The following is an 11,053-nucleotide window of genomic DNA, read 5'->3' as shown; positions in this document are numbered from 1 at the left end:
TCCCGACTGTCAAGCACTTCCTTGCGTGCGAAGATGTAGCTGGTGGGTCCCAGCAGTCAGGGGGAAACGTTTTTTTCGCGAAATACGGTGGCCCGTCCGGTGGGTCCCCGCTGTCAGGTGGAGGAATAATAATTTTGCGCGTAATAAAGAGGCACTTCCTTGCTGCGGCCGTGGACCCAGCTGTCAGCGGCTCCACGCACAGTACTCTTCGGATGGAAGTCGGTCGTTGACCACATTGACCACGCCGCGCCGAGAGCACCACGGCGGTGGACGACGGCGAGGCCTAGGAAGGGGACGACACGGAGGCAGGGAAGACTCGGCAGTTGTTACCCACGCGGAGGGGAGTACGACTGTACGAGGGTTTACTGGTTCGTCTACGTCGCCGGAGAATAACAGCAGATGTGGGTGAGTAGAGGGATGGCTAGGCCAGCGATGGGAGTACGGTGGGGCGATGAGGCCTGCGCGACAGCACAGCCGGCCGCGGGGAGGAGGGAGCAGGCAGTCCCGCCGGCGCTTGTTTGAGCGGCTGGAGCAGGAAGAGCAGAGATTGAAGAAGCACGACGGCCGTTGGATGGACATCCAACAGTCAGTGCTTGTGCGTCAACCTTTTTTTAGGAAAGCCTCAAATCTGTGGAAAACAGCATACATCCCATCGGCCATTATTTCTAATAATTTACAGCCCATTTGCTAATTCTTAAGGTTTTTTTGGAGCCCATATTCTTTTTGTTAGCATTACAGCCCATATTGTGGCCACAGTTAAAAAATTATACGAAATTTTGCATATTTCGGTGCGGTCCGAACTGTTTTTAATCCCGAAATTTCGACTCACATTCAAACTAATTTTAAAAATAAATGTATATCAATATAAAATCCAATAAATTCTCCACGCATAAAAATTAATGTTATTTAAAACCTTGAAATAAAAAAAGATATTTGAAACTAATTACCGGTTTGATGTGTTTTAAAAATGTACAGCCCATTTCTCATTACTGATGGGCCATTTTCTTAGCCAGCCGAATGAAAGCTCTCCTCGTCTTGAAAGATTTGCAGCCCAACATGCCTGACAAAGCGACTTACTTGACAAATCACAAAAAAACTGGGTTGTGGCCGTGGACCTAGCTGTCAGCCTCTCCACGTACAGTACTCTTCCGATGGAAGTCGTTCCTTGGCCACGTTGACCACGCCGCGCGGAGAGCACCACGGCGGTGGACGACGGTGAGGCCTAGGAAGGGGACGACGCGGAGCCGGGCAAGACTCGGCAGTGGATGCCCACGCGGAGAGGAGTACGAGCGTTCACTGGTTCGGCTGCGGTGTGAGGCTGCCGTCGCCGTAGAATAACAGGGGTTGTGTGTGAGTGGAGGGATGGCCTGGCCAGCGGTGGGAGTAGTAGGGGGTGGTGAGGCCTCCGCGGTAGCACAGCCAGCCATGGGAGGCAGGAGCAAGCGGCACGACCGGCGCTGCTTTGGGCGGCTGGAGCAAGAAGACCAGAGGTTGAAGAAACACGACGGCCATTGGATGGACATCGTACGGTCACTGCAGCTAGAATCGTTCATATTGACTAAGTTGACAAAGCCCTTGGTACGTCAACTTTTTTTTGAATGCATGCAGATCAGCTTAGTAGGCCCACAGGTCAGCTTCCGAAATGGTGCGCCCCAGATGTCAGGGGGGGAATCATTTTTTGGGCCGGTGAAGCTAGAATATCCGAGATTGAAGAAGAAGCACGACATCCGTTGGATGGACATCCAACGGCCACTACTGCTAGAACTGTGTGTTGACTATAAGTTCACAAAGCCTTGCATACGCGTCAACTCTGGTTTTGTAGGGGACGTGTCAACTTAGTAAGGCCAGAAGTGTGTGGCCCATTTGAGATCTGTAAGAATGTGTAGCCCATTTTTGAATTCTAATGGAATTTACTATAGCCCATTTACAGTTTGTTAAAAGTACAACCCATTTCAACCAACCGTTCAAAACAGAATTCAATAAAATTTCCCACATTTTGATGGGATCCAAATATTTTTATCCCGAAATTTCTAGTCATATTAAATACAATTTCAATATATATTTATATTACGTAAAAATCCAACAAAACATTGCGCTCGCAACAATTAATGAAATTAAAATTTTCAATATCCAAAAATAATATTTTATAAAGTAATCACGTGTTTGGTGCATTTTTTATAGTTACTGCCCAGTTTTTATAATTACATCCCATTTATTATTTCTTAAAGACCATTTTATTGTAAAGACTAATGCATCCCTCCTAGGAAAGATTTGCAGCCTAGTGGGGCGGAGAATAACAACTTGACCTTGCCTGGGTATTCCTAAAAAAAAAGTATAGCTGGGCTAGCCATTTTCAGCTTGAAAAAAATTAATATCTGGGCTGGATATCTGGCCTGGGCTAGACGGGCCACAGCCCGCCCAGTTAATACCTGCAGCGATGTTTTCGTTATTGTTCAGAGGAGAAAAATTAATATCTGGGCTAAACATCGAAAAACTCTGCAGTGCTCACACCTCAAAAACACAAATACTGCTCGAGCTGCTTGGTCCCAGCTGTCGGCCACTTCTTGTGCAATTCTCTCGTTTATTGACTACTACATAGGTTGACAATGGTGTGGGACCGCGATGTCAGGAAACCAGGAGGAAGCAAAATAAAGTATAGTTTTAAATATATATATATATATATATAATAAGGAGGCACTTGCGTACGTGAGGCTATGGACCTGGTGGGTCCCCATTGTCATCCTCTCCAAGTAAAGTCATCTCCTCGCCCGCGCGCGCTTTCCGCCCGAAACAGTCAGCACCGCCCGCCCCGCTTCCCGGTGCAGGCGATTGCTCCACCTTCAAACGACATAAGTGTCGTCCGTCCTTCCATCTGTCGCCCACATTAATGATACACGGTTGCCGAGGCGGCTACTCCGGCGCCACACGTCCGTCCCTCCGCCCGCCCACCATTGCTATATAAACTGCTGCGTCGGCCATAGGCGCAGTCATCCGCATCCGTTCCCTTTCTCCTGTCCACACCACTACTGCCCACCATGGCTTCCTCACGCTCCAGCACTCTTCGGGATGGGCGGACGACGGACCACAAGGAGATGGCAGCCATTGCTGCCGACCGGCTGGCCGGCAGGCAGCTGGAGGACGACGACGTCCCATTGGAGAACATGGTAGTCGACGATTCGGCGCCAACCCCCTCCTCCGCGCCATCCTCGCCGGTGCATTGCACCATGACCATCGGCGAGGCCCGTGCCCAATATATGGACAGGGTGAGGCAGATGCGTGAGGAGCAGTTCCGGGAGGCGCAGGCCGACACCGCCTACAACCACCATCTCCTCCAGGAGCACCTGCAGGCGGAGGAGCAGATCGCCACGGAGCGGGCGGAGCAGGAGGCGCTGCTCGACTCATAGCTCCGCCCGCAAGGGCCGCCTCGAGCGCTCGCGGTACCGCATGCGGGTGGCGGAGGCTGCGGCCGCCTACAAAGAGGCTAGCAAAGAGGGCGATGAAGCGGGCAAGGCGCTGTTTGGCGAGACCGAGGATGAGGCAGAGGACAATGCCGGCTCCGACGAGTCCCCGCTCCGCTGGCGTCGACGAGGCCCTGCTCCGCCAAGGCCCTACGGTGCCAACAACAAGGCAGAGGACACCGCCGGCTCCGCCGAGGCCCCGCCCCGCCAACAACGAGCCAGAGGACATCGCCGGCTCAGCCTAGGCCCCACCCTACCGGCAACGTGGGGGAGGATTTCCACCGCTCCGCTGAGGCGCCGCCCGCCGGCAACGAGACAGAGGACATCGCCGGCTCCGCCGAGGCCCCGCCCCGCTGCCAACGAGGCCGCGCCACACAGAAAACGAGGAAGAGTAGAACACGGTAGGTCGCCGCCGCTCGGGTCCAAGTAAGGCCACCGCTGCTACCCTCCGGTTGAAGCCAAGCTAGGCGGGTTGACCATTGATGGCCGGTTAGCTTCTTGGCGGCGACATGGAGTCGGAGAGCTGCGCTGGAGAAGAACGCTGCTTCTACTTAACTGCTGGTGCAGTTGGCTGACTGACACGTGGGCCCAACAGGCCACATGTCAGTTAGGCAACTGCACCTGCAGTTAAGTCACTGAAGCTTCTGTTCGGCTCAGCGGGACACAGTTGGGTAGCTTCGGTTAATTAATTATACCTCCAGCGCACCCCTTTTTAGTTGAAGAATGTATGAAATGTAATGAAATCCGGCATGTTTATATGAAATGCGACCGTGTATGAATGAATTTATTTCGATTAGTTCGAATTCCTGTATCACTGGCATTGGATGAACATGCAAAACAGTACGTACTAGCATTATTCCCAGGGTGATCACCTCGTTTGCAGCAGTTTCACATGTACTCCCTCCGGTCCTTTCTAGTCTGCATACAAGTTTTGTCTGCAGTCAAAGTATCTCTACTTTGACCAATCTTATACAAAAAAGTATGCACTTTCACAATGTGCGAAGTAAAAAGGAACAAAAGGAGTACAAAGAGTTTGAGCAGCTTTTTAGCGTTTCTGTACATTGCAATCAAACACACAGGCCTGGCAATTCATAGAGAACATTCAAAACAATCGATGATTATGTATCTCAGCTACTCACATGTCAGAGGCAATATTTACTTCACAACTAAAGAATAAAGAAAAAATTGATCGACGCTGCTGACAGCAAAGGGCGTCCCATTCGAAAAAATCAATGAGCAAAATTTGACAAGGTTGTCCGATTCCAAAATATCAAATGCCTGCGATTGTGGAATGGGCAGGGTTTGCCATCAGTTCGGACATTGACATGGCACCTCGTGCTAAATAAACCAGTTGTTCTTTTTGTGCAGTTCCACCAAAATCAACCAAATTCGTGCGTAGCTTGTATGATTTCGCCCTTATATGTTGCAACGCCTTGAACTTATCGGCACCTCCTTTCTTGTGGTGGAAATGAATGATTCGATGTATTCATGAACATTTTGTGCAGTTCCCATTGAAATCAAGCTGAGCACCCCTGTTTGCACAAATACAAAAAAGTGATTAGTATAAAGCAAACTGTACTATGAATTGACAGTTTCAACAGGCACATACATGGTCCATGTAGAGCACACTTTTAGAAAAAATGGAACTCACCAGAAAGAATCCTAGAACAACATTGTACTCGCGCATCACAACAAAAAAATGGAGATTTGTCAGTCCTTCTGAGCTGAAGTTAGTTTGGTCTTGTGGGGAGTAATGTAATCATCCTTCAACTGCTCCTTGTGAAATATCCTTATCTTACCTCAATGGGATATTACGGTGCACATACAGATTGGAAGTCTTGTCTCCATTTGTGCAGTTCACTAAAATCATGCAACATTATCGTACAAGTAGCACAACATATGAAAGCACACTGCAGAATCATGTGAAAGAAGGCTAGTACTGACCTCTCATGATGCGGAATTCAAACAACTCACAAGAAGAAGATCTAAACCAAATTCGCCTTAACGGATAGGAAGTAAGATCTCCTCTTGTGTAGTTCCACTAAGATCAAGCAATCAAGCAACGTTGTCGGTGTGACATTTTGGTTGAACTGCACAAAACACTCTTAAAACAAAAGTGTTTTGTGTAGTGCAACAAAAGGTCACAATGGCAACGAGGTGAAGTAGATAACCCTGTTTACACAGAGGTGCAAAGGAAACAATTAGTGGTCAATAACGGTGGATGACACAGAAGCCAACAAAAAGAAGCATCTACCTTATCTAAATGGGAAAGAAAGCAAGACAGTAGCATTTCTCAAACGGTGGCATTGATTAATATTAACATAGAGATTATATTAACAATAAAATTCGTTAAACATGTAATTTGCTTTTAACTGTGGCATTGCATCAATTTTCCAGCGGCATTATTAGAGGGTGTTTGTTTACAGGGACATTTTGGTGTAGGGACTAAAAAAACTCCCGTGTCAGTCCCATCTAAACCAAACAGGAGGGACTTTTAGGGACTAAAAGTGGGCATTTGGGACTAAAGAAAGAAGACCCCGAGGGAGTCTTTTTGGGACTTTTTCCAATAGTTGCCCTGCCACGCATCGCACCTTGTCTCTATTAGTTCATTACTAGGGGTAACATGGTCTTTTAGCATGTCATTTAATAACCTCTAGTCCATGTTTAGTCCCTGGAACCAAGCAGGTAGGGACTAGGGAGTTTTTAACCAAACAGGGCCTTAGATTAACAATAGCTAATGAGTTGCGCGGGACAGTGGACGCACCAGCACCATGTGCATCTACCGATGTACTGTGGTCATGCACAGTCTGTTGCAACAAAGAACAAACAACCAAGGAACATATTTGTGTTGGTCCCAGTTTTGTTATCTTTAGACACCTTTCCCTATGTGAGCGCAGCAAATCTAGTCCTACTCAAACTCTACAGCCTTGTCCCTTCCTTTCCTTTTTGAACTAGTACTTTCGCCCCTTCCTTTCCTCTTTGAACCACGTCCTAGATTTATGCGATACAACTTTCTCCACTACTTTCCCCCATTCCTTTCCTCTTTGAACCACGTCCTAGATTCATGCTATACAACTTTCCCCTTTCATTTCCTCTTTCAACCACGTCCTAGATTCATGCTATATACAACTTTTCCCACTACTTTCCCCCACTCCTTTCCTCTTTGAACCACGTCCTAGATTCATGGTATACATGCAGCTAGAGCAATGCATGTGGAGTAAGTAAATTATACCTTAAGGTACTTGGGGTGTGGTTTGGTGGGCGACGGGACGGCAGCGAAGAAGAAGGGGTCGGAGGCCCTCCCTCGCCGCCGCTGGGTGGAAAGTGAACAGCTGCGCCGGTAGTCCCTCGCCGACGGGGACAGCGTTAGGCCTCCTTCCCTTCCCGGCGGACGGATCCTGCCGGCTCTTTGAGCAGCAGTGAGGGGAGAGAGAGGCCAACGAAGTCTTGTTTAGATCCGGAGAGGGCAAGAGAGTGTGAAGAGAGCAACTACAAGCGCTGAGGCTCCAGCGGGAGAGGGCGAGAGAGTGTGAAGAGAGAAACTACAAGCGTTGAGGCTCCAGCGTGTATATATATACTGGAGAGAGAGTGTGAAGCGTGCAAACCCTAGAAAACATTTTGACCAGTTAAAGAATCCTCCTGGCACAAATTATGCTCAAGTGTAGTTATCGAACCCGAGACCTCAAGTTTGATGAGCGAACAGGCTAACCAGCTACACAACCCTCCCGTTATGTTCAATGAGAGGGAAATAACCTTTTATACATTCCTGCATTCGTGTGACAAGCATGCCGTGTTTTTTTGTGTGTGTGGGAGTCATTGGGATTTCAATCATAATCGTGTCATGTGGCTTTGGTGGTAAGACTATCCACAGTGGTGCAGAAATAACGCAACCTTAGTCACCTTACCTCTCTCCACGTAGTACGTTGGGTCCCACCAGTCAGAGGGTGAAACAAACAAATTAATAAGAAAAATTAAAAGCGCCAGCGGTGTATCTTACCTCACACATCTCGCTACTGCTCGGGAACACTGTCCAATTGATCCCTCTGCTCGCTCACGTACTATTTTAAGTGAATCCTTATTATAACATGCACATAAATTTTGGGCACTTGTATTCGACTTAAGTCATTGTGCCACCGTATCTCGTATACTTACTACTCCCTCCGTCTAGGTGTAATAAGTCACGTTAGAAGGTGCAATGGGACCAAGGTGCATGCGTGTGCGTGTGTGTGTGTGTTTTTAACAGCATGTGTGTGTTAGAGAGAGCGACAGATCGACCTACTCCTACACAGAGATGTTGTGTAGTGTATGATTTTAGCCGCGAGAGTCGGTGCATCCTCTCGTTCCCGGGCGTGTCCGGTAGGGACATGCGGACAGCTGCCACGCCCGCTCCTGACCAGCCTGGCCGACCCAAAGCCCCTCCATCGCCCGCGCGCGCTTCCCGCCCGAAACGGCCAGCGCCGCTCCAAAGAATCGGTGCCGCATTCATGCCCGGGCAGAGCGGACGCGACCTCTCACTGGCGCAAGAGTGATGGTTGCTTCGTCCGTCCAACTTACTGCTGGGTCTATGTGATTTGAAGGCTCATTGGTCTTTATTACTGAGGTGGTAGGACTGCTGGATGTCCCACGCTTTCGGCGAAAGGAGGTACTACTACTAGATTATAATTTTCTCCATTCTTACAGCAGAGGCGTGCAAGAGCAGTGAAAACACGCAGGCTCAGTGATTACATGGCCCACCTCACACTATCACCATGCGACACCTAACTCTTTACATAGTACTCCCTCTATTCCTAAATATTACTAGATGAGTCCCCGCGTGTTGCCGCGGAACAGCGGTATATCTCTCTGCGCAAAATTATCGGTTTCATAGAACTAAAAAACTCTATAACCGCATGACAAGTATGGTAGCCAAACTAAATAAACTCCCATCATCATTTAGATCATCCCACGTAAGGAAAAAAGATCAGCCAACTCCTACTGCATAATGGGATTATATTTTCTTTTTGACATGTTAATGGGACTTAAAAGCTCACTTACATGCATGCTACCGGTGCATGCTTGCATGCAGACATGTTGATGTGATTTAAAACCCACTCACATGCATGTGCCATGGTATTTCTACATGCTTGCATGTGGCTTAGAGAGGAGCCTCTCAACGTCTAGATCAGACGGCTATTATGGACTGATTTACTTCATCTAACGGCTACATCAATTTTGATGATGTGGCTCAAGGAGAGGATAAAGAATTCCTAGTAGTGGGGGCTAGCTATTACTAGTAGATAAGTCTTTCTAGAGATTCCACTACATACGGAACAAAATGAATGAATCTCCACTTAAAATGCATCTATATACATCCGCATGTGGTTCATGGTGAAATCTCTACAAAGACTTATATTTAGGAACGGAGGAAGTACTAGTATAGCACGTACTGTAATTTATCAGCGAGATAAATTTGTACAATGCTATGAAGCTTCCAGCTTCTGTTACATGTATCTTGCGTCCAAGGTTGCCCATTGCAACATTTCATCAAATACAAAGGAGACTAACATGCATGCTATTGCATCTCAATGATTGACAGATCATAGCAAATATGTACTCCCTCCGTTCCAAAATAAGTGTCTCAACTTTGTGCAAACTTTAGTACAAAGTTGTACTACTACTAAAGTTGACACTTATTTTGGAACAGAGGCAGCTAAAGAAAAAAAGATCCATGCAGTCCCTAGCCCTTGAACTGTGAACCCTGACCAGGCTTCAATTTGCTGGCAACGTTCGAGCTTCCTAATAAATGAAGTTTGCAACCTTTTGACCATCGGATCATTTTGTGCAGTTTCACCAAAATCGAGATTAGCATCCCTGTGGCAAAGAAATTGAAGAAGCGTGATTAGAATAAGATTACTGGGACTAGTTGATGAGACATAAACTCATCACAAATACAGTACGTAGAAGCCAGTAGAGGTATGTGCGGGGCAAAGAAGTAGAGAAATATCCACAGGGAGTGATGTGGGCAGCTGGAGTAGTGGTGCAAACCGGCTGTAAAGGGAGTTGTACCTGAGGGACGTAGCACAACATTGAGGAGGGCGGCGGGAGGCGGCAACTTCCCTTGTCGCGGCAGTGAGCAAGGGACGAAGGCAACCTCACCGGCTTTGTGAGAGAGAATGGCGGGGACCCCTGATCGGGACGTGCCGACAGTGGGTTTTCGCCGTCGGCGACGGCCACCGCATCTACACTAAGCATCCACCCCTTCCCCAAGCGGACGTGATCCGCCGGGATGTTAGAGATGTGGCCACAGTCGTTTTGTGCGAGAGAGTGTGAAGAGAGCAACCCCAACAAGCAACCGTGTAGGCTGGCCCGTCCTGACTATGTATATAGTGGAGCGGTTTCCTTTTCTCTCCATATGAACCTATCATATTGCGTACGTGCCACTGAAGAAAAAAAAACTTTATTTATAAATGACGCGACACCTACTACTCGTTCTCCTATAACCTTGCGCTTGGCATCTCCAAAATATTAACCTTGTGATTGGCTCTTCGCCTCTTCGGGAAGTCGAGCAATAATGGTACTGCAGTATATATCGTTCTGGCTATATGAGACCGAATGAATTGCTGCACGTCCACCACGTGGGCAAGGGTCGAGGGGCGAGGGAGAGTGCTACATATGGAGCAAAATGAGTGAATCTACACTCTAAAACACGTCTATATACATCAGTGTTTGGAGTATGTACAAGTAGTTCATATTGAAATCTACTAAAGGACATATATATTCCAAATAATATGATATAATCTCTATAACCAAGGTAGTAGGGACGAGGAGTAAACGGAGGGAGTAGTAAATTTTTCTCCTCGTCCTGCGAGCCACCGCGCGCATGGGCGAGGGAGCGGGCGTAAGGCGGAGCAAGCTTCACCTCATCCTGCGAGCCACCGCGTCCGTGGGCGGGGGAGACAGCGTACTAAGCAAGCTTCTCCTCGTTCTGCGAGTTGACGGGACACATCAAAAGTACTCCAGTGTATAGAGCCTTGCCTCTAAGGTAGGCCCCACATGGTTTGCCTCTTTTTTTAACATAACACGTCAAGTCGTAATTTGTCTGTTCACCCGTGGTAGACGATCCTCCCTCCACCAAGTGGACAACCAGTACACGTGCCAAATTACCACGTGGGCTGCCTTTTTCGTACAGAAATGAGCTCCACTGTGTACCGCGCGGGTGTGGTTGGGAAAGAGACGGGAGTACGTGCGCCGTGCATGCACCTCTTCTCTTCGTGCACGTCCCCCACCTACGTGGGTGTGTGTGAGAGATACAAACCGCGTTCGTGAGTGTTTTTTGTTTTGGGGTGGGGGTGGGGTGGGGGTTGATTTCGTGAATTATTTGTGGGAATATGTGTCGATGACATCTCAAACAAAATTTTGCATGCAATGTGTGTGAAATGGAGGCCTATCCATATCATACATAGAGGGTCGGGCAATCCATGAGAAGAGAGGGAGGGGTCATAGCTATCAATAGAGTCGAAGAGAGGATCAGGTGGGTGGGTGCGAGATCAATGAAGAGAGCCATCGAAATTGTGTGTGTGTGCAAGTCAAAGATATAGGGCGACTGGCCTACCGGA

This window comes from Triticum aestivum, chromosome 7D (genome assembly GCF_018294505.1).
Source record: "Triticum aestivum cultivar Chinese Spring chromosome 7D, IWGSC CS RefSeq v2.1, whole genome shotgun sequence".
In the NCBI taxonomy this organism is placed as follows: Eukaryota; Viridiplantae; Streptophyta; class Magnoliopsida; order Poales; family Poaceae; genus Triticum; species Triticum aestivum.
This window is presented reverse-complemented; position numbering follows the sequence as displayed.